The following is a 23,759-nucleotide window of genomic DNA, read 5'->3' as shown; positions in this document are numbered from 1 at the left end:
TTTGCATAAGCGTGCGAGTGAACTCACAAAGTGGAAAATAAATTTGCATTTATTACGTACTACGATTATACGACGTCACTTGATACTTTATCTTACTATGCCAGTTTAAGTCGCATAGCTGTATGAATAAAGTCGCAGAAATATAATGATAAACTCGTTAAAGTATACATACAAACTCGCAAAGGCGCGACTCATCAAAATTAAATAACTTTTTTTAGGTTGGTTCTAGAGGTTTGGCGTGTTCTACAAAGTTTTTCTGCATGTTAAACACGTCTTCTGATAAAATGTAATTAATGATTGATCCCCCTAGAAGTGAGATAAAAATTGTATTTTTCCAAAAAAAAAATTAGAGGTTTGACGTCTTCGGCAAAGTTGTAACTCATAATAAAAGAAAAAAATTCGTAGAACATGTCAAAGCTCCACCTCTTACGGTTTTCGAGATATGGAGCGTTTTGTGCGAAGTACCCCTAAAACTAGTTTTTTCAGTGTAGCTTCAACAGATAAAATCCTACAGTTTTGTGACCTCCTACAAACTTGTTCAGGACGTCAAAATACACATTTCATCAAAAGATATTAAGTCATTATATCCTAAAACAAAAAAGTTATAGACAAATTTATCATATTTTAGGGTGTACTTTCACCTTAAGTAACTATTTCCGGCGCAAAATTGCGCAGATGGCTCAGTCGGTAGTTGAAAGATTAGACTTTTTACTATCTCTTGAGGGTGGAAACACTCGTGGGCAATAGTGGGAATCATAAATTACATTTTATCAAAAGATGCCTTTTAACATGCAGAAAAACTTTGTAGAACACGCCAAACCTCTATAATTAACCTAAAAAAAGTTATTTAATTTTGATCGCAAAATCAATTTCGAACACTGTGAATGTCTGCGCAACCTGCATTTGTTGCGACAATCCACCCAGTGCGATATAGGTTTATCCTAACTTGAACAGAATATGATTGTTACCGCTATTTGGATATTAACTATTTACTTCGGCTGGTAAACATTTCATCACTTTTGAAAAACCAGTATCGAATAGTTTTGATTTTGAGTACATAAATTGATTATTTACGAGTTGAAAAGTACGCAACAAATTAAGCTTCTGTTGTGTCACAGACAAGTTAGGACACATTATAAACTCCTCGTCTTCTTTGTCGTTTGTTTAGAGCCTTTTTGATTGAAAATATATCTTCTCCACTTCTGTGGTCAGAAGCACAGAGACAGTGGTTTATACTATTTGGAGTAGACGAGCGATTGCATCATCATCTTCTACCCTTACCTGTATCTTGATCTGCATTCTGACGTGGCAGAAGTCAATTTCGATAAAAATAGAAAAATGCCACTACACTGGAAACACCATTTAGGTAAACCCATTTAGGAAACATGATCTAGATGGAATTTAATTGTGTTCAGAACAGTTGGAATGCTCATAATTATGGATAAGGTTGTTTTACGTAAAATCAGCAGCGAGTAGAGTTAAGGAGAGTTTAGGGCATGTTCAGAGGTGCAGGTTCTGTTTTACGAGGAACCAATCATTCGAAGACCGCAAAGCGATCTGAGACAAGTGGAAAAAGTTATTGAATGAAAACCGAATAGCATGACAATGCTGTTCAGCATGTTAGAAATAACAATAAATAATAATAGTAAAATCTTGTCATTTTATCGAACAGGTTAGGCTTAATAACTTTTTCCATGAATGTCGCATCACACTGCGGTCTTGGAAGTTCGGATTCCTTGAGAAGTTACTACAAAATCATCCATCGATTTATTTTTAGGGACAAAGGGTGATCCCACTCGATTTTTGTTTGGAAAAGCAATTTTCCACATAGTTCCTTTGGGATTCAAAGAATTCCAAGGGATTCCATAAATTTCTCAATAAGTTCGATCTAGGATTCCTGCGGAAGTCTCTGTTGGGATTCTCACAGTGTGTTCAGGAATTGACAATGACATCATTCTAGGATTTCTGCAAAGAGGTTCTGCTGGATTCAATCCAGAACGATCTACAATCATCCAGAATTTCCAGCTGAATTTCCTCCAAGAGTTCCTCCTGGGAATTTTTCTAGAGTTTCCTTCTGGAAATTCTTTCAAAGTTCATTCTTGAAATTTCCCAGCAGTTTTTTTTTTCTGGGAATTTCCAGAAATTATTTCTGAAACCGCTGAAGGAGTTCCTTTTCGGGAATTTTCCAGGTCTTGAATTTTATTTTTTCATTCCTCCAAGAATACCTTTTGGAGTTCCTTATGGTAATTTTCCAGTTTTTTTTCTATGAATATTTCACGAGTAACTTCTGGGAAATCCTTCAGGAGTTTCTACTTTGAACCTTTCTGGGTTTCTTCTAGAAATCCTCCAGCACATTCTTTTAATCCTCCTTTAGTTCCTTTGCGTTCTCTCATGGAATTCTCCATGTATTCCTTCTTAGAGTTCCTCCATGAACTTCTTCTAGGATTTCTCCAGAAACTTCTACTGGAAATCTCTTCAAAAACTCAATCGGGGATTCCTCCAAGAGTTCCTTCTGAAATTACTACGGATGTTCACTCTGGAACTTTAGTTAGTTCTCATAAAATCCTTCAGGAATCTTTATGGAAATCCTCCAAGAATTTTAAATTGAATTCCTTATGGAGTTACTCCTACTCTCAGGAATTCTATATTGAATTTTTTAATCAGTTTCTTATGAAATTTCTATTGGATATCTTTGGTGAATTTCCCCAACAAATTCTTGAGGAATTCCTCCAGCATTTCTCAGAGCTCCTTCTGGGTTTCGTCCACTTCCATCCTCTTTCTTCTAGGAATTCCTTCTAATAATATTAGTTGAAGTTCATGTAGAGAAGTCAGAATGAATTCCAGGTGGAACCTTTGTAGAAAACACTGGAGCAACCTTTGAAGAAACTCCTCAAAACGCCACAAATTCCTTTTCAAGATCATCATAAATCCAACTTTAAATCCAACCGTAATCATACCAGATTTTATCGTACAACTCCATTAGAAACCATATTTTCATTTAAATAATATGAACTGTAGCTGTATTAAACAATTTGGGTTTCTTCTAATCGTACTAAAATTACTCCTAATAATGATGCGTTAGGAGCTGAAAATTCTTCTTGAGGGGCGAGTGACGGAAAGCTTCGTTCTAGATGAATGAAGGGAACAAAATGAGGGCGGCTACATAACAACGCTCATGAAACGCTTCGAAATGCCTCTGAAACGCCTCTGAAATCCCTCTAAAGCTCACCTGAGAAACTGTGAAATCCCCTAGATCCCCCTTTTGAAACCTGCTGAAACGGCCGGAAACGCCATGAAATGGCTCTGAAACACCCCTGGAGTTCTCCTGATAGTCTACGAAGCCCTAAAAGCCCTCTGGAACCTCTTGAAATGTCCTTTAGAACTTTCTGAAACCTTTAGAACGTCCTCTGAAACCGTTATGAATCTCTCTTGAAAGCCTATAACGCCTCCTAAAACCTGAACCTGAGAGCCTGTGGAGCCATCTGAAATCTTCTGAAATGTACTAAAACGCCTTGAAAACCCTCTGTAACCCCCTTCAGCTTATCTGAGAGCTCTCTAAAACCCTGAAATGCGTTGAAATGCCTACTCCATTGAAAGGCCTCTGAAACCCCGGATGACCCCAACTTTAAAACTCTAGTGGCCACTTCTTCTTTGCAACATTGAAATTTATTCAGTTAATAAATTAAATCTGTTCAGTAAATAATTAACCCAAAAAATTCATTACGTAAATGGAGGTTCCAGTGTGAAAGTACACTCAAGATGCCTGTAAATCTGTCAACCTCAAGCATCTTCTCAAGCTCTTCTCATAAAAAAGATGATTCAAAAAAATTTTTGCAGTTTGGAGAAACTTCTCCAAAGGAAATTTTATCTGATTTTTTTTCCAAGGATTATGCAAATTTATGGAAAAAAATCTATACGCAAATTAAACAGACTTGACAATAGATTTGTTACTGAACTTTGCGAGAACAAATTCAACTGCCATGAAAAAACAAACTGATGACGGTTGAGATCGACAACTGCTGTATTCAATTAATTGTCTTCCAACACATTCCACGAGGATGTTGCATTTTATACCTCACCCCCCAATGCCAATTAATCAATCAACCGGCAGGAACCAGTTTACTTGGTGGTTTTGTTTTTCTTTTCTGTTTTTTTGTTTTGGTTTCAATGGAAAGGGCCGTTAAAACTGAACCGGCTTGCCGATGATGACGTCCAAAAATAGTAACTCATTTGGAGCCGAAAATCGATATGTACCAACAAAATAGGTGTGTTCGGAAACATTCCGCCATTTATTGGACCACCTACATACCAACAACAATACACACCTCCGGATCGGAAGGCAAGCTGCTGTATAATTCATAGGATTATTTTCCATATTTATTATTTTTTTTTTCTCTGGGTGTGCTTTATCCTGTCGGCGAGAGTGTAGGATGGTTCGCTCGCTATCAACATAGCTTGCATAATTTAGGATATTATTTTGATCGCATCGTCGATGCCGTTGCGTTGGTTGGTCGACTGGTTCGTGTCAAAGATTCTCACAAATGATTGGGCTCGTTTTCGTAATGCAAATATTAATTTTGAACAAGATATTCCCGAAAGTCGATTCGGGGTTCGATGATGATGGTGGAAATTTATATAAAAAAGCTAATTGTCAGCTTTGCTGACAATGTTGTTAGCAAATGTTGCAATGAATGTAAATGGCTGAGTATCTACCTAGAGCTGGTCACGAACGTCTATGAGATGAACGTTTGCGCTTGAACCTTCTCAAGGTGTAAATAAATAGGGTAAATCCCACAGTATCTATGATTATCCATTTTATTTGCAATGTTAATTTCATATAAAAATCGTATATCTTTCTTCTCGTATGTGCTCTGTTTGTATAATCAGGGATGGGGTTATCAGCGATCTTCATCAAGGTATGATTTTTAAGAGATTATAATAACGTCTTTAGAATGTAACCTCAATTACCTGAATCTCAGAATATTTTTTTTTTATACGTTCTCATTGGGATAAAACTTGCTTCTCAGCTTAGTGTTCTATGAGCACTTCCACAGTTTTTAACTGAGAGCTTCCTCTGCCAATGACCATTTTGCAAGTGTATATCGTGTGGCAGGCACGAAGAATACTCTATGCCCAAGGAAGTCAAGGAAATTTCCTTTACTAAATCTCAGAATATATTACTTTCATTTTAGAGTAAATTGAGTCCTACGATGACATTTGTTATGTTAGTTTTCTGCAACAGTAAATCGCACTTGGACTTACCTAGTTATGCAATATCTGGAAATAAATTAAAGAGAATAAAAAATACATTAGTATATGTTAGTCATCAAGTCATATAACTTATATACAATCATTATTAACTAGTATAAGTAAAGGAGTAAATATTTCAATTAACCATACGCAGAACATTCAGGATTCCAGGGGTACCAAATTAACCACAAAATTAATTGGCACCTCATGAACTCGTTTGGTGGACTTGGTTTTTAGTGTCATTATTCAGTGTTCTAATGCCTAAAGCATTGTCCAGTTAGAATCCGGACGCAAAGGATAATTTATTGTGACGCTCTCAATGATCATAATCATATTTTTTTTACAGCAGTCTGATCATAAACAAGTCCTCTATTGATGGTGGAAATTTCATCGATTTTCTTGCTACGAGTGAAAAGTTATTTCAGATTGAAGATAAGTGAAGGAAAAAAATCTTGCACAAACACGCTGAAAATTAAGCGTGGTCAGGTACGACAGTCGCGAAAAATGTTAATGTCTCCATAACCATTATGTGTGATGTGCACAGATGTTGTTAACCATGCCATGAGGAAGTGCCCAAGGAAGATTGAAGTTTATGTTCAAGGATAAGTCTGCTTGGAATTCCAAGATTTGCCAGGAAGTTCGACATCGTTTTCTCACATCACGATTTTGACACCAAATGTGTACAAAGATGATAACCTCAGGAATCGCGTGCTGCTTTTCAAAAATGCACACAAGGGGTCTGTAGAGGTTTGATCTAATTTGGTGAGCTATCACGACAGCCTGAGATGTGTAGTGGTGTCATCACTGTTGGATAGTGTTTATTAACGAAAAAACACTCAAATTTCGCTTCTTTGGAATTCACTGAATAGCCCTTAATTTCGCAAGAAGAGAAATATTTGGCAAAGTTTCTTTGGAATCCTGATCAGATTGGTAGAGGGTCTCAGGACACTACAGAGATGACCTGATTGTTAAACAAATCCGCCGAAGGGGTTGATGTTAAAATTTACTACCATTGTGCAGATTTTTAAGGAAGTAATCACGGAAAAAATGAGAAAATGTATTAAAAATTAAATTAAATAATTTTAATGATATTTTTCCATGAAACTACAGTAAATTATCTTTGTTTTGAGGGCTTCACCTTTTCTGTTTGTTATTCCACCTCTGAGATATAAGTGATTATCTGCGTCCGGATTCTAACTGGACAATGCTTTACATGGTTGGCGTTAAGTCATAGTGGACTACGCGATTTTTCTGGCAGTTAAAGATATGCTGAGGAATTCGTTGAACCTGAACTTTACGATGTTATTTTGATGCAGATGTGTCATCACATACAAGAATAATAGTATGTATCTGAAATTTCTGCCAGAGATTTGAAATTTCAAGTGCTTGCAGGACATTTTTTCGAAATCATTGCAGAACAGATAGTCCGGTCTGACTTAACGCCGACCACATATAAGATGAAAATATGACAAATACAAAAGAACACAAATCTTAAAAACCGAATGTCGGTTTGCACTGAAAAGAGGATCGATTTGTTGCTCGCTGGTGGTGACTAAACGATCAACTTTTCAGCGGAAACCGACATTCGATTCTTCAGTTTTGTCTTTTGAAAAGTCGCGGGTGCGGTTTATTTTTCGATTTTTTTTACAAAAAAATAAACATATACTTAGAAACATGTTTACATGTAAAATTCTCTTCTATACGAGAGCAGCCGAGAAAAGATATCACCACAGAAAGAAACAGTAGCATGGGGAGAACATTTTTCCTGAAGCATAAAACAGTATGGAACAAAATGACATGCGGAAATTTCACGAAACTGCGGAAAAAAACAGCACATTCTCCCGTCATGTACAATGGCCGTGAAGATAACTTTCTGATACGTACAACTATGAAAGCTACCAGGAAAACTACGCTAACGCATACAACTATGAAAGCTACCAAGTAGAGAGTGCACATATAGGCTTTGTTGAATGAAAACGTTACTGCGTTGACTAACGGACTAATGGCGGAAGCTCCACAGCGTATTAGACGCCACGTATTACGTATTATCTTCGATTTCCTTAAGCACCAAACGGTATTATTCTTGATTTTAAACTGAGATCTAACTTTAGTGCGCCAATTTTCTTCTTCTTCTTCTTCTTCTTTTTTCTTCTTCTTGACGTAACGTTCCCACTTGGACAAAGTATGCTTCTAGTAAAAAATTCAACCAAGAATCAGAGATTTTTTCGGTGATGCCTCCAGGATTTCCAAGAATTTCCCTAGTGTCTTTTTTGAATATGTCTATAGAAATACCTTCAAGGATGCCCGCATAAATTTTCACGGGGATCCTTCCAGGAATTCTCTCAGAAACTCAGGATTTTATCGTGGTTTTCTCCTAGAACACCTTCGGAAATTTCGTCGTGGATTACTGGATGATTTTATTTTTGGGATTCTTCGGGATTCCTTCGCAGATTCCTGTAGCAGTTCATCCAGGAATTGCTTCAGGGATTCCTCCACGGATTTCTTCACGAATTCCTTCGAGGATTCTTCCAGTAATTTCTGCAATTCGTTCGAGGATTTTTCCTTTGAGGATTCCTCCAGAAATTCCTTCGAGGATTCATCCAGGGATTCCTTTGTGGTTTCCTCCAGGAATTCCTTAGTAGAGAGTAGTAGAGGAATTCCAAGTAGAGAGTGCACATATAGGCTTTGTTGAATGAAAACGTTACTGCGTTGACTAACGGACTAATGGCGGAAGCTCCACAGCGTATTAGACGCCACGTATTACGTATTATCTTCGATTTCCTTAAGCACCAAACGGTATTATTCTTGATTTTAAACTGAGATCTAACTTTAGTGCGCCAATTTTCTTCTTCTTCTTCTTCTTCTTCTTCTTCTTCTTTTTTCTTCTTCTTGACGTAACGTTTCCACTTGGACAAAGTATGCTTCTAGTAAAAAATTCAACCAAGAATCAGAGATTTTTTCGGTGATGCCTCCAGGATTTCCAAGAATTTCCCTAGTGTCTTTTTTGAAGATGTCTATAGAAATACCTTCAAGGATGCCCGCATAAATTTTCACGGGGATCCTTCCAGGAATTCCCTCAGAAACTCAGGATTTTATCGTGGTTTTCTCCTAGAACACCTTCGGAAATTTCGTCGTGGATTACTGGATGATTTTATTTTTGGGATTCTTCGGGATTCCTTCGCAGATTCCTGTAGCAGTTCATCCAGGAATTGCTTCAGGGATTCCTCCACGGATTTCTTCACGAATTCCTTCGAGGATTCTTCCAGTAATTTCTGCAATTCGTTCGAGGATTTTTCCTTTGAGGATTCCTCCAGAAATTCCTTCGAGGATTCATCCAGGGATTCCTTTGTGGTTTCCTCCAGGAATTCCTTAGAGGATTCCTCCAGGAGCTTTACCTGAGAGAATTTCTTCAGGATTTCCTCGGCGAATTCCTTGAGAATTCTCTGAGAAAATTTCTCAAAAAATCCCACATGAAATTCCTCAAGTAATCACTGCGAAAATTTCTTGAGTAAGCCCTGGAGGAATTCCTTGGGGATGCTCTGAGGTAATTTCTTGAAAAATCCTTACGTAATCCGTGCGGAAATTTCTTAAGGATTCTTTGAGAAAATTTCTTGATCCCAACCGAAATTTCATTTGTAATCCTTAAGTGAATTCCTTGAAGATAATCTGAGAAAATTTCTTGAGGATCCACTGAAAGAACTCCTTGAGGATTCTCTGAGCAAATTCCTTGAGTAGTTATTGAGGATTCCCTAAAGGAAATTTATTGTGGTTCCTCTGAGAGAATTTTTCTGGAGATTTCTTAGAAAAATATCTGGATTCTCAGGAATTCCAGGAGAAATATCTGCATGATTTTTCGGAAGAATTTGTAGATGAAATTTCTGCGGACTTTATGGACGAATTCCTGTAGGAATTTCTGGAGAAACTCCCGGTGGAATTTCTGGAGAAACTCCCGGAGGAATTTCTGCTATTCTGCTATTATCAACGCATCCCCTGGCTTTCGCCCATCTGCGTTGTCTTTTCACTAGGCAATACGTCTACCAATTGATGTTTATGGGCTTGCCGGACCAAGTCATGTAGCTAAGCCAAACACCCCACCTACAACTGTTGGGTAGGCACCATTGTCCCGCCCACTGGTCTTTTACAGCTAGTTGTAGGTGCATGTGTGCGTGTAAGTATTGGTGTATGTGTGTTAGTGTTGGTGTATTGTAGGCGCCAACTCGTTCTAATCCACTCTGATTGCTAACACCCTATTGAACCATTACCCTTAAATCTGGCAATCTATGAAATAGAATGAGTTAAGCGCCTGTACATAACAGTCAGTTAAATCAAACAAGGAATATTAGTATTAAAGCGAAGATACAACGAAGCAACGCCCCGAATCTCGAGAGCACAAACCCCAAGAACCAAATGACAGGCAGCGCCGACAAGTCAATCAACTGGCCACCACCAGTGATTAACCAATCGAGCAAACCCTCCAGCACAAACCGCCATCAGCTCTCCCGACCTGCGCCCAACAAATCCGAGGCACAGCCCAGCCATAGCTTCATCTTAAAACCAAAATCTAGATTGCAGAGCACAATACTTCCTAAGTAACCGCGCAGCTCGGGCCGCAAATCCCACACAACACGTCACAAATAAGCCAAACACTACCCCGTCCGTACAACCGAAACCGATCTAGGGTAGAGAAAAGTCTCTTTCCACTCCAACCCGGACTCAACTGCACCCACAGGGTAGCGCACCCCACACACACTGCACTCATGCATCCATCACGACCCGAGCCGCATGGTCACCTGGGTTGCTTCTATCTGCATGACCTCACCCAACCCGTAACGCAGAGTTTAAATCCCTCTCTTGCATTACAAAGCAGTCCCTCCTCCCAAAGTTTGTGCGTGGAATAAATGAGATTCTAAAGCTGAAGAAATCGTCACCAACACAACCGTCAACAATGAGCACGCAATGGTGTCGGCAGAATCAATGACGACCCCCTCAGTCCCAAACCCAATTATCCTACACTACCCAAGTAACCACAATGCTGAGCCGTAGGAGCCGTACGCACTGCACGTACGAAGTACATACAGACCTACCCGCACCGCCTAAACAAACCACCTAGGCCGAACACAAGCGAAAAGCGGCACCACCACTGCTGAACCACGACTATACCAGTAAGTAGGTATAATCGCAATTAAGCAATCGTAGATCCATTCCCCGCTCCTACTCAGCCCTAACGATCCATAGCAATGCTTGTCAATATATGCACCCCACACACGCAACCCCCACAACCCAACAGTATGGTCACTTGAGTATCCCTGGGATTTTGATTACATGATGGTCAGGGATCACAGCCATCTTTACCAGGGCTTGCGACCTGTAACCATCATGATTTCCGCTATGAGAAACCATGATGGCTAGCGGTGTTAAGAAACTCCCGGAGGAATTTCTGGACAAATTCCCGAAAGATTTTCTGAAGAAATTTCTGTAAGAATTTCAAGATGCATCCCCGGAGGGATTTCTTGAAGATCTTGCATAGGTTTTTTTGGATAAATTCCTGGAGGACTTTTTTGAGCTATCAGCGTAAGAATTTGTGGAAGCATTCCCGGAGGACTTGCTGGATGTATTCCCAAAGAAATGTCTTGAAGAATTTCCGGACGAATTTCTGGAAGAATTCCTTGAGGAATTTCTGGAAAAATACCCGAAGTAATTTCTTGAAGAAAATTTTGGTGGGATTCCCGGAGGAATTTCTGCAAAATTCCAAGATGAATTTCTGTAGGTATTCCCAGAGAAATTTTGGAAGAATTTATGGAGGAACTCCTACAGGATTTTCTGGAGAAATTTCCGGGGGAATTTGTGGATGAATTCCCGGAAGAATTTCTGAAGCAGTTCCCGAAGGAAATTTTGGACGAATTTTCGAAAAATTCCCTGAAGAATTCCCGGAAGAGTTTCCGAAGGAATTTCAGGAGGAATTCCCAGAGGAATTTCTGGATGCATTCCCGGAGGAGTTTCTGAAGGAATTTCCGGGGAAATTTCGGGAGGAGCTTTTGGAGGAATTCACTGAGGAATTTCTGGAAGAATTTGCAGGAGAATTTATGGAAGAATGCCCAGAAAAATCTTCTGGAGGGATTCCTTGAGTAGTCTCTTGGAAGATTTCCAGGAGAAACTTCTATAGGAGTTCCCGGAGAAACTTCAGGAGAATTTCCCGGAAGAATTTTTAGAGCAATGCCGCCCAGAGGAGTTTCTGGAGGACCTCGTGGAGGAGTTTCTTGAGGTATTCCTGGAGGAACTTCTGGAGGAAATCCCGGAATAATTTCTTGATGAATTTCGGAAGGAATTGCTGAATAAATTCATAGAGAAACTTCTAGAAGAATTCCCAGAAAAATTTCGGGAACCGAAGCAACGGGAAAAAATCTAGAAAAGAGCTTCTGCGATATGTATCCAACGCTCATCGCGCAATTCCTGTCCACCGATTACGGTCTGCATGATGGACAAACTATTTTGCAAAAAAAAATACATAAGCATCAACTGATAGAATATTGGAGCAAGCTGAATTGATATTTCCGCGATCTGGACTATCATGAGAGAGAGGATGGCTGCGTGCTTCCTTTGTTAAATCCTCTCTTGCAGATCTGTGGTGCTTACCGAATGGAATATTAAAGTTTAATCTTTATTTTTGAAAACTGAATTAAATTATGGCCATAAGTATCGGCGACGATGGATAATCTGTGAAGCCTCCGATGCTGGATGAAGAAATTCGGGAGAAACAAATGAAAGAATCCCGGGAAGAATCCCTGGCAAAATCCCTGGAGGGTACGCTGACGGAAAACATCAGAAAGTTCCACAAAAAAGTTGGAAAATCTTAAAGAAAATTCGGGAAAATCAATGAAGAAGACTCGGGACGAGTTCCGGGAAAAATCCCGAAAGGAATTTCTGGAGGATTCCTGGGAAGGATTCAACGATGGAATCCCGGGAGGAAACCCTGGAGAAATCTCGGAAGAAACCCGTGTTTGCCTTCAAGGAACCTTAGGGATCCTGGGAGAAATAAATAGAGGAATCCGTAAAGGAATTTCGGGATAAATTCCCGAAGGATTCTCGAAAGAAATATCTGACGGCATCTCTGGAAGTATCTCGAGAACGAACTGCAGAAATCTTTGAAGAAATTCTGAAGAAACTCTCCGAGACAAATCTCTGAATGAATACTGTAGGAATCCCAAAACAAATTACAGAAGGAATACCAGAAGTGGCTTCTGAAGGAATTCCAGAAGGAATCCCAGAAAGAAATCCCTAAATAACTTCCAGAGTTTCCCTAGAGAAATAGCTGAAACCCCAGGAAAACCAGGAAAAATCCTTGAAGGAATCCCGGAAGGAATTCCTTTAGCTAAGGGTTCCCTTGAAGAATACTTTTAAGAATCTCGGGAAGAATCATAAGTAAAATATCTGGAGAAGTAACAGGACAAATCCTAGAAGGTATCCCTGGGATTCTCGGGTGGAGTGACGAGACGAGATCCTGGTAAGAATCCATGAAGAAAAATTAGGAGGAAACGCTAAATATTTTAATGGAGAAATCACTGTAAGATATCCTTGGTGTAGGTTGTTCAAACATTTTTAGCTCGAAGTTTTCGGCTATTCAGTCTGCGGCTATTCAGTTTCGGCTGTATTTGGCAGCCTTCTTCTAGGAAAAACTGTCCCGCTTCAGACAAACTCACAAAATGTGAGCTCTTCCTTTGGAAGGGAAGTAAAACATGGATCTTGAAATTAACTAGCCCCAGGGTCCTTATCAAAGAATAAATAATAAAGATAATAAATAACAAAAAAATAGCATGGATAATGATGATATTGACAGAAGCTCTAGAATATTGGAGTTAATTAACATAGGTTGAGTGTTTTAAATACATAATGATTAGGGACAATGGAAATTCGCGGCAAAATTTCTCAAATTTCGCGGGCTACCATTGTGAATTTCGCGGCAATTTCGCGGACTCATATTTTTGACCATTTTGTTGAGAATAACTTGAATTTTGCAGGCCAAATGAAAAATTTATTTGAATTTTGTGAAGCGTAATCAAAAATTCATCAAAAAAGTAACAAATTTGATGAAAATCTGATAAGAGCATAGATATGAAATGCATTAAATTTTGATCATGCAGATGAGTAATCGTAAATTACTCTACACTGTCAAAAAACTAACAGCCAATTTCTGCTTAAAAGTTTGAAATTAATGGCAATTTGTAGGATGTTTTCTCAAATTTGCCAGATTTCGCGGCAATTCGTGGGATATTACAAATTTCGCGGCCAAGACCCAATTTCGCGGATTTCGCGGCTTCCGCGAAATCGCGAATTTCCGTTGTCCCTAATAATGATCCAATGAATCGTGTCTAATTCTAATGTTACTCGTTTTCTTATCGTTGAGTCCGAAACATTTGTCTTCTTTGCTGCAGTCCTCTGCCCAAATGGATATCTGTATCATGTACATATTTTCCTTAATGCGGTATCAGCTGTGTCGTTCCACTTGAGTCACAGACACGGTCAGGTATGGGCATGGTGTATACAAGTAGCGAAAAATCACTAGAACAAACAATATCAGCTGATTGGCAGATTGGAAAGACCGAGTAGGTAACCGACCAAGTAACGTGTTAGATATATACATAACTCTTAGGGTGCGTCCAAAGTTCATAGACTGCAATTCGCGTTAGTTTCATTGGGTTGAAAACGATTCCATGTTGAACATGAACTTTTCAACTTCTCAATAAAAATATCATACTATAAACAAATCTATATGCAGTGTTTCGAGATTTGTTGATTTTTTTCGGTGAAAAAAGACTTTCCAAATCGTTTTGGCATAACGTTTCGGCCTACTTCATTCAGCCATCATCAGATTCAAAACGTTTGTTCTCCACCACTGTGGTCTAACAACTAGTTGTGGCAACTAGTTGTTAGACCACAGTGGTGGAGAACAAACGTTTTGAATCTGATGATGGCTGAATGAAGTAGGCCGAAACGTTATGCCAAAACGATTTGGAAAGTCTTTTTTCACCGAAAAAAATCAACAAATCTCGAAACATAAAATTCAACGGTGACGAAAAACCCCACAAAACAAAAAAAAAAACTATATGCATTCAAAACCATTTGGCACACTCTGCCTGCAGTATGATTCACCCTAATAGTTATGTTGTCCAATTCACTTAGTACATTCACTGCTTCAGTTCATTACGACACTTTTAGCACGTTCTTTTTAACGGATCATAAACGACCGTACATACGAGGTGACACTTATAGTTTAGATAGATATATACAGTACACTACACACCACACTGTGATAGCCAATCTTCATATAGGACTGTTACAGCACTGGTCGGGATTCTTTGGTCCAAGGGCGGACACAAGATTTCAGCAACTCTCTCCCACACAGCAATAATGCTACGCCACACACGTCATGAAGACACGATAGGTCCACAATTCACGGCCTGGTGGCGCCAGGAATACTGCCTCCTCCGAGTGAACGAATCGCGCGCGTTTCTTGGTATACGGTGAAATTACAAACCTGCACGGGCGCAGGCACACAAATAACATAGCGCAACAATGTTCTGGGCAGAGTAAATGTGATTTGAAAGTGAAGAGCTGTTAAAACATCAATTTTAAGGAAAGTGCTTGCTTATTTGAAAAGTGCTAATATTTTACCCAAAAGAACCGTGAAATGGGGCAATATTGATAGTTTTTCAATTTGTTTTCATGCACCAATTTTTTTGCACCAGAAATTCTCCAGAATCCTTAGAGTCATACTTCAGGAATTCTCCCAGAATCCTGAGAGATATTCTTCCAGAATGCTGACCCCAGAATCGTGAAACGGATTCTCCCAGAGTCTTGAGAGGGATTCTCCCAGAATCCTGAGAGAGATTCTCCCCGAATCCTGCCACGGATTCTCCCAGGATTCTGGGAGAAGGAGAGGGATTCTCTCGGAATTCTTAGAGGGATTCTCTCAGAATCCTTAGAGGGAGTTTCTCAGAATCCTGAGAGGGATTTCCTCAGAACCCCGAGAGGGATTCTCTCAGAATCCTGAGAGGGATTCTCTCAGAATCTTGAGAGGGAATCTCTCAGAATCCTGAGAGGGATTTTCTTAGAATCCAGAGAGGGATTTTCTCATAATCCTGAGAGTGATTTTCTCAGAATCCTGAGAGGGGTTTTCTTAGAATCCTGAGAGGGATTCTCCCAGAATCCTGAGAGGGATTCTCCCAGAATCCTGAGAGGGATTCTCCCAGAATCCTGAGAGGGATTCTCCCAGAATCCTGAGAGGGATTCTCCCAGAATCCTGAGAGGGATTCTCCCAGTATCCTGACAGGGATTCTCCCAGAATTCTAACAGGGATTCTCTCAGAATCCTGACAGGGATTCTCCCAGAATCCTGACAGGGATTCTCGCAGAATCCTGACAGGGATTCTCGCAGAATCCTGACAGGGATTCTCCCAGAATCCTGACAGGGATTCTCGCAGAATCCTGACAGGGATTCTCCCAGAATCCTGACAGGGATTCTCCCAGAATTCTAACAGGGATTCTCTCAGAATGCTGACAGGTTTTCTACCAGAATCCTGACAGGAATTATCCCAGAATCTTGACAGGGATTCTCCCTGACAGGGATTGTCCCAGAATCTGGACAGGGATTCTCTCAACACCTTGAAAGGGATTTTTTCAGAATCTTGGGAGGCATTTCCCCAGAATCCTGAAAGAGATCTCCCAGAATCCTGAAAGAGAGTCTACCAAATTCCTGAAAGGAATTCTCCCAGAATTCTGAAAAGAACTTTTTTGGAATCCTGATAACGATTCTGAGAGATATTCTGGCAGAATCCTGGAAGGGATCAACCTCAAAATTCTGATAGGGATTTTACCCAAATCTTGGGAGGAATTCCACCGGAATTCTGAGAAGGATTTTTTCAAACTACCCAAACTATCAAAGTTACCTTGCCTTACGGTATATACTTTGTGTTTCCTTTGGTTTCAGAATCTAATAGTTCGTGCTTTCCACGTTATGTCCAGTCGTCATTTTCAATCTTTCCACGACTCATCCATAGGAGCCCCTTTATCTTTGCTTGTGTAATTTGATATTGTTTGCACCTCACACCACAAGGCATATCATAATAAAATGTCTACTATTCCAGAGGGATCTAGTGAAAATGTCATGGAAATGGAAATAGTTGACATTTAAATCGCTTCAGGGACATGGCACAATGAGTGCCAACAATGTGTTGAAAAATTAGTGACTTTATTTTTGCTATCGCGGGGTGAATGCGACAAAGAAAAATTTCCATTGTGGAAAGATTTTGGACTGTATCGGAAATTGAACCCAGGGACCCTGAGGATAGTGTTGTTGAATAGCTGTACGTCTATCAGTTGATAAGCTACTAATTACAAAGCAAATTTGTATCCCGGAAATAAAGTAGTGCAAATCATTATATATACTCTTGAACTGGGTGGGCACTTCAACTATCACTCAAACCACCTTTTGTTTAGACGACGATTGATTTCAATCACTCACATGTGCAACTGTTCAAGACGGTCACTAACCGGCCCCTTCGGATAATGATCTCACCCAGCTGGCTTCAATCATAGCCATCGTTGCAGTAAATTCTTCAGTAAGCAGTAAGCACATTATCCTCTAAAAGGCTCATCACATCATTCCTGGTGCAACTTTGTTGCTTTCCCTCTGGACCTGACCAATCGAGACGAGATGCAGCAATTTAATCGCATCCCGAGGGAGTGGTACCCATCAAAGATATTATGACGACGACGGTGCGGTGTGTAGAATGAGGTCTCTCTCGTGATATTCCCGAGCGAATGACAGTCGAAGCCACTAACAATTTGTGTCTATAAATAAACACTAGAACTATAAACATTCTTCTATTATCGTTCAATTATTTGCACTGCATCGCAATATCATCGCTGTTTGACCGGTTGGGCTAGTTACCGATGCAAGCGAATCGACCAGATTGTGCGAAGCAGTGCGATTTGAAATGGAATGAAAGCTTGGAATAATCCCACTAACAATAATTTTTAGCAGCAGCATTAAAAGCGAGATTTGTCCAAAGGTATAATTCTGTGTCATGATACTGTTCAATAAATGCTTCTTCATAAATAGTACAGTGTTCAGTTATTTAAATTACTAAAATGAAAACTTACGTCACGGTCGATTTTCACTATGATATTAGCACTCTTCTTTAGTACGAGGACAATAAAAAGGGGCAAACAAACAGATGCCCAGCCCATTTGACAGCCGGTGACTGACCACTTATGAAGTACAGGGGATACTCAAAATAACTGGGACAGGTAAAATTTTCACTTTTCAAAAAATATTCAACTCGCTGTAGCTTTTCGAAAAGGGCATCAAATATTCTCAAATTTTTACTGTAAGTTCATCAACTAGTTGTGTATCGGTGGTCAAAATTTGGAAAAGATCGGGCTATTCTACACAAAGTTATAAAGGTTCTAGAAAAAGGTATAATTATCCGATAGCCAACTTTGAGCTGTTTTATCTCCGGATTGAATGATCCGAAAGCAATGAAATTTTGATCATTCATGACTTATATTATGAGGTATTAAAAACATCATAACCGGAACCGCACTTAGTACAAACACTGCTCAACGCGAGGTTAATCCTGTGTAAATGCGCATCTAGCGAGTAATGGTTGGACATAAGCCTTGACATTACGCGAATGAAATTTCGACTTACATCCAAATCATGCCACCACGCTCGCAAGGAAACATTAGGAATAATGGAATGTAACCACCGTCCCAGCTGGCCATCTCGCCAAACATTTTGCCAACTTTGAAGAGAACTCTGGCGAACAAATATTATAGATATCATAGATCTCACCTTCCTGTGCGCCCACCTTTGCGAGAGAGTCCGCCTTCTCATTGCCATAAATTGAGCAATGTGAGGGGACTCATACAAAGGTAATCTTGTATGATCTTTCGACCAGTGCACCCATCTGCTCCCTTATTTTTGTAAGAAAGTAAGATGGATGTTTTACATGTTTCATCGACCGGAGTGCCTCAATCGAACTAAGGCTATCCGAGAAGATGAAGAAATGGTCTACGGGCATGTTGGAAATCATCCCCAAGGCGAAGTGGATTGCTGCCAGCACAGCAACATAAACCGAACAAGCTTCCTGAAGTTTACGGAAGGCGGTGAAATTTTCATTGAAGACACCGAAACCAGTGGATCCATTTATGCGAGACCCATCAGTAAAGAATCTCTTACCGGAATTGACATGTTGGTACTTTTCGTTAAAAAAGCGAGGAATAGATATACATCGAAGTTGATCTGGAATTCCATGAATAGCTTGTTTCATTGACAGATCGTATTTAACAGAAGAACTGTCATTGGTGAAGTGTACACGAGGTGGATTATGACCAGGGAGGCTAATGTCAGATGACATGTAGAAAAGATTGATTTTCATAAATTTTGACTGAGTATACTCAGTAGAGTGGGTCAACGTTGTATGGAGAAACTTTAAATTTGATTGTATCAACCCGGAACAAAGCTTTTTCAATCTATATTAGCGTCCAATGCAACTGTGCAAAATTTGGGAGCGATTGGTTGTGTCCCCGTATTCCGCATTGTGATTGAAATTTGTATGGAAGTTAGTATGGGAAAACGTACTTTTTTGCATTTTACTCATAAGTTGAATTTTTTAGTCCAATACCATGTAACTAATGACGTTAAAGTATAGCCTAGGATATGGCGAACAACTTTGCCGAAGAAAACAAAGTGATCCGACGTTTGTGAAAAAAGTTATTCGCCTGGTAACTTAGGCCAAAAATTGAGATTTTATTATTGATGTTATTCCTTTACATGTTAAATGTTAAGCACCACCGGGTATTCTGCACGTAATAACTTTTTCCACAAGTGTCGGATCACTTTGCGGTCTTCGGCAAAGTTGTTCGTCATATCCTAGGCTATACTTTACCGTCATTGGTTAGATTGTTTTACACGAAAAAATTCAATTTATGAGAAAAATGCAAAAAAGCACGTTTTCCCATACTAAATTTCATACAAATTTCAATCGCAATGCGGAATACGGGGAAGCAACCAATCGCTCCCAAATTTTGCACAGTTACTTTGGACGCTAAAATGAATCGAAAAAGCTTTGTTCCAAAAAATCGACTTTGTTGACCCAGTCTAATACTCAGAGTGAGCATTTCTTCGAAGTTTTCAATCACAAGTGTGTTGCTTACTCCACACTTGATAAGTAACCTTAGCGAGAGCTCCCAGAAGCGGTTCTGGAGTGGTTTCACCCCTGCCAGGACCTCTAGGCTCGCATTATGCGTTGAGTGCATGAAGACGAGGGCAATACGCAGACAACGATATTGAATTCGTTCCAACTTTAATAGGTGGCAGTTTGCTGCTGAGTGGAAACAGAAAGAGCCATACTCGAGAACCGAGAGAATAGTCGTTTTGTAAAGTTTTATGAGGTCTTCCGGGTGAGCACCCCACCATGTTCCGGTAATTGTGCGTAGAAAATTGATCCTTTGTTGACATTTTTGCACCAAATACTTGATTTGGGTACCCCAAGTGCCTTTTGAATCAAACCAGACCCCAAGGTATTTCGAAGTCAAAGATTGGTCGATTTCTATTCCCAAAAGGGGCCGTCCATATACCACGTGGACATATTGGAGGGGGGAGGGGGTCAGCGAAAAGTCCACGCTTGTCCACGGAGAGGGGGGTGGGGGTTCGTCAAATGTCCACGTGGACAACATTGGCATATAAATTTAGGAAACAAGAATCTACAAACGAAACAAATTTTGTCGCATTATTTATGAGATTCTTTTCAACAGTTCTTACATACATTTTGTTTTATTTTTCATTGTCTTTTGATTGGAAGTTACTTTTTCAAGGAAAAAAATCATGGTATTGATTCACAGACTTATATGTTTCAAATTATCAGAATTTATAATTACTTAGTTTTCTTCATCAAGGAATATTCTGGAGATTTAAAATGGAGTGTAGACCATGCAAATGTTGGTGTTTCAGTCAGAAAATTTTCATTGAAGTTCAGTCTGGATTTTTCGAAGTTTAATATCAAATTTTTAAACTACTTCAAAGTTTCAAAGTACATGTAGAGATTTGCAGGCATATCCCAAAAATTTTTGTTTGTAAGTTCTTTTAAAATTTAGGATGTTTTTAATGGATATTAAAGTCTTAACCTCAGTTATACAATTTAGTTGCTGTAAATCTTGTTTTTTGTTTTTGTAAGTATCTACGAAATATAATCTTATCTCAACAAAAATCTAAGATTTAAAATTACCGTATCTCAACAAAACAATCAGACAATCATAGATAGATTGAACAAATATTCTAAAAAACACCGTCTTCAACCAGAGGCTGTACAGACTAAACATTGAACTACATATCACTAACATAAGGCGATGGACATTACACGAAAAACACCCAATGAAGAATTTTTTATCAACTGGAGCAAAAATCGAACGCACACTCTCACAAACATTAAGCTGAATTAAAAACAATGTTGGGGGCTGTCCATTAATTACGTAAGGCGATTTTCTTGATTTTTCAACACCCCCTCCCCCCCTTGTAAGATTTTTTGTATGAGAGCCCAAATATTTTTGTATGAAGCGTAAGATTTCTCAAACCCCCCCTCCCTCTATAAACCCTTACGTAATTAATGGACAGCCCCTTGAAAACATATAGGTACCTATTTTGTGCAACTTGTTTGTATTCTATGTAAAGCCATGGAATATTTGTATTTTATAAAGTTTTCAATTATATTTAAGTCATTGTTTACGAAGAAAACAAAAACACAATTTAAAAAAAAACTTTTCAAGATCACTTTTTCCATTTATTTTAGAAATATGAGAAAAAAAACTTTTTTTCGAATGTCCACGTGGACATTGGGGGAGGGGGGTAGGGGTCAATGAAAAGTCCACGCTTGTCCATGGGGAGGGGGGAGGGAGTCAAAAACCATGAATTTTCTGTCCACGTGGTATATGGACGGCCCCAAAGCATATATTTCTTCGTGCTTCGTTCCTACTTTGTTCAATGTTGTCCCAGGCTTTCTTAATATCTTCAAGAGCATCAGCAAAAAGTGGATTATCAATTTCGCTACGGAATCCTTCAGAAGTAATGCTCGTACATTTTGACTAAATTAGAGTGAAATATCGAAAGTTTGATTCAATTTAATTTAAGAACCATCGTGTGCTAAAGATCGAACTGGTTGCCTTTATGTTGCATTCTCTTTTCTATTCTGTCTATGCTAGAATGGTGAAGGTGAGCACGAGGATGTTGATGAGTGACTGATTTTCTTTTTTCAGTCCTATCCAGGACCTGTGCGCTGCCGCGCCACGCCGCCACCGCCGACACTTTTTGTCTCACGCCGACGCCGACTGAGGTATCGGCAGCGCGCCATACGCCGCTGTTTGTCACGCCACCGATTTTCATTTTTCACGCCGGTGATCAGCGCACGAACAAAATTAAGTTTACATAAAGTTGAGATAAAAATTAATCTCACGATCACTATCATAAAAGTTTGATTACAATAACTGATTTCTCAATTCTTAGAACACACATCTCTCCAGAAGTTTTTGTGTGATGCCTCCAGGAGATCCTCCTAGGATTCCTCAAGAAAATTCTACAGCGATGCCTCCAGGATGATTTTTTTAGAAGATCTCTCAGGAAGATCTCAACAGAAGTAACTTCAGAAATTCATTTAGAGAATTCAAAGATGCCTCCTAGAGATACATCAGAGATTCATCCAGAAGAAGATCCTCCAGGGATTCTCATAGGAGGTCCTTCAGAGATTATTCTGAGAGTTTCTTCATGGATTCCTTCAGCAAGTCCTTCAGGAGTTCCTACAGGAGTTTCTTTGGGAACTAGTCCAGGAGTTTCCTCAGATATTCCTACAGGAGATCCTTCAGAAATTCCTGGAATTTGTTCAAGAATCCCTCCTGAAATTTCTTCGTAGATTCCTCTTGGAAATACTTCGGGATGCCTAGAGATTTTTTTGCAGAGATTCTTTCAGGAATTTTTTTAAGGATTGCTCTACAAGTTCTTTCGGTGATCTCTCAGGGATCTCCCTAATAGCTCCGGGAGGATTCAGGGATGCCTCCAGGTGTTTAAATATTAGGAATTACTTCAAAAGTTCCCTAAGCTATTTCAACGGGAGTTCGTTCATGTATCCTTCCAGAAGTCCCTTTAAAGATTCTTTTAGGAGGATTCATAAATGCCACCTGGAGATCCATAAAGATTCCCGTGAAAAGTTTCTTCATTAGTTCCTGCAGGAGGTCTTCAGAAATTAGTCAAGGAGTTCCTGCAGGGATTCCTTCTGAAGTACCTTTAGAAATACCACCAGGAGTTCTTTCCAGAAATTCCATCAGAGATTTCTCCAGGAGTTTCAGGGATTCTTGCAGATGTTTCTTCAGGGATCCCTCCTGAATTTCTTCAGGGATTCCTACAGAAGTTCCTTCGGAGAATCTTATACGAAGATCCAAGGATACCTCCAGGGGAATTCAGGGATTACCTCAGAAGTTTATTCAGGGATTCCTATATAAGAGTTCCTTCCAAGATTCCTTCAGGATTCCTTAGGGGATTTCACGAGAAGTTCCAGGGATCGCTCCTGGGGTTCCTTTAGATTGTAGTTTGAGATTGAGATTTTTCCAGGAAGACTCACGGAGTTGCATCAGAGATATCTCCAGAAGCTCAATCAGGAATTCCTACAGGAGTTGCCTTAGGGAATCTTGTAGGAGTTTCTTCATGAATTCCCTTAGGATTATATCTAGGCATATCTCCCGGATATTCTTGAGGGATCTTTCATGGAGTTTCCACAAGAATTCCTCAAGGATTTCCTTCTGGAAATCTTTAGAGCATTTTTTAGAGAATACCTACCCGGAAAGATCCGCTGAAAATCCTTCGAGGATTCCGCCTGGAAATCCTTTGGATATTCCTACCGGAATACTATCGAGCATTCTCCTGGAATCCCTGCAAGGATTACACCTGCATTTTTTTCGGGAATTCCTCCTAGACTTCCTTCAGTGGTTCCCCTGGACTTTCTTCGTGGATTCCACCTGGCGTTTTCCTGGAATTCTTTCGGGGATTTCTCTTGGAATTCCTCTGGAGATTCTTCCTAGACTTCCTTCGTGGATTCCTCCTGCAATTCTTTCGGGGATTCCTTCTAATATTCCGTCAAATTTCTTTGGTGATTCCTCTTCGGAGATTCCACCTGGATTCATTATGGAGTTCCTCCAGGGATTTTTCCTGCATTTCATTTAGGGATTTCTCTTGGACTTTTTTCGGGGATTCCTCCTAGAATTCATTCTGGAATGTCTCCTGGAATTCCTTCGGGTATTCCTCCTGAAATTTCATCGGGGTTTCATTCAATTCGGTTCACTGGTTTCCGAGATATGACAGTTCAAAAATTAGTTGTCTAAAAAATAGTGTTTTACCCGAACGGTTCTACCTTCGCGAAAAATTAATCAATCGAGCCCAAATTTGTACCAATGATGCACATATAATAG

The 23,759-nt window shown here is 39.6% G+C and overlaps 1 protein-coding gene across 4 annotated transcripts in view; it reads right to left on the bottom strand.

Moving 5' to 3' along the window:
• LOC109402732 (rho-related BTB domain-containing protein 1) overlaps nt 1-23,759 on the bottom strand; it is a 174,568-nt gene that overhangs the window by 90,281 nt on the left and 60,528 nt on the right. For all 4 annotated transcript variants that reach the window (XM_062853140.1, XM_062853139.1, XM_029878926.2 and 1 more), the window contains exon 2: nt 5,263-5,277. The gene's annotated coding sequence lies outside the window, so the exon portion shown is untranslated. The remainder of the gene's footprint in view (nt 1-5,262; nt 5,278-23,759) is intronic.

This window comes from Aedes albopictus, chromosome 2 (genome assembly GCF_035046485.1).
Source record: "Aedes albopictus strain Foshan chromosome 2, AalbF5, whole genome shotgun sequence".
Taxonomy (NCBI): domain Eukaryota; kingdom Metazoa; phylum Arthropoda; class Insecta; order Diptera; family Culicidae; genus Aedes; species Aedes albopictus.
This window is presented reverse-complemented; position numbering and strand designations above follow the sequence as displayed.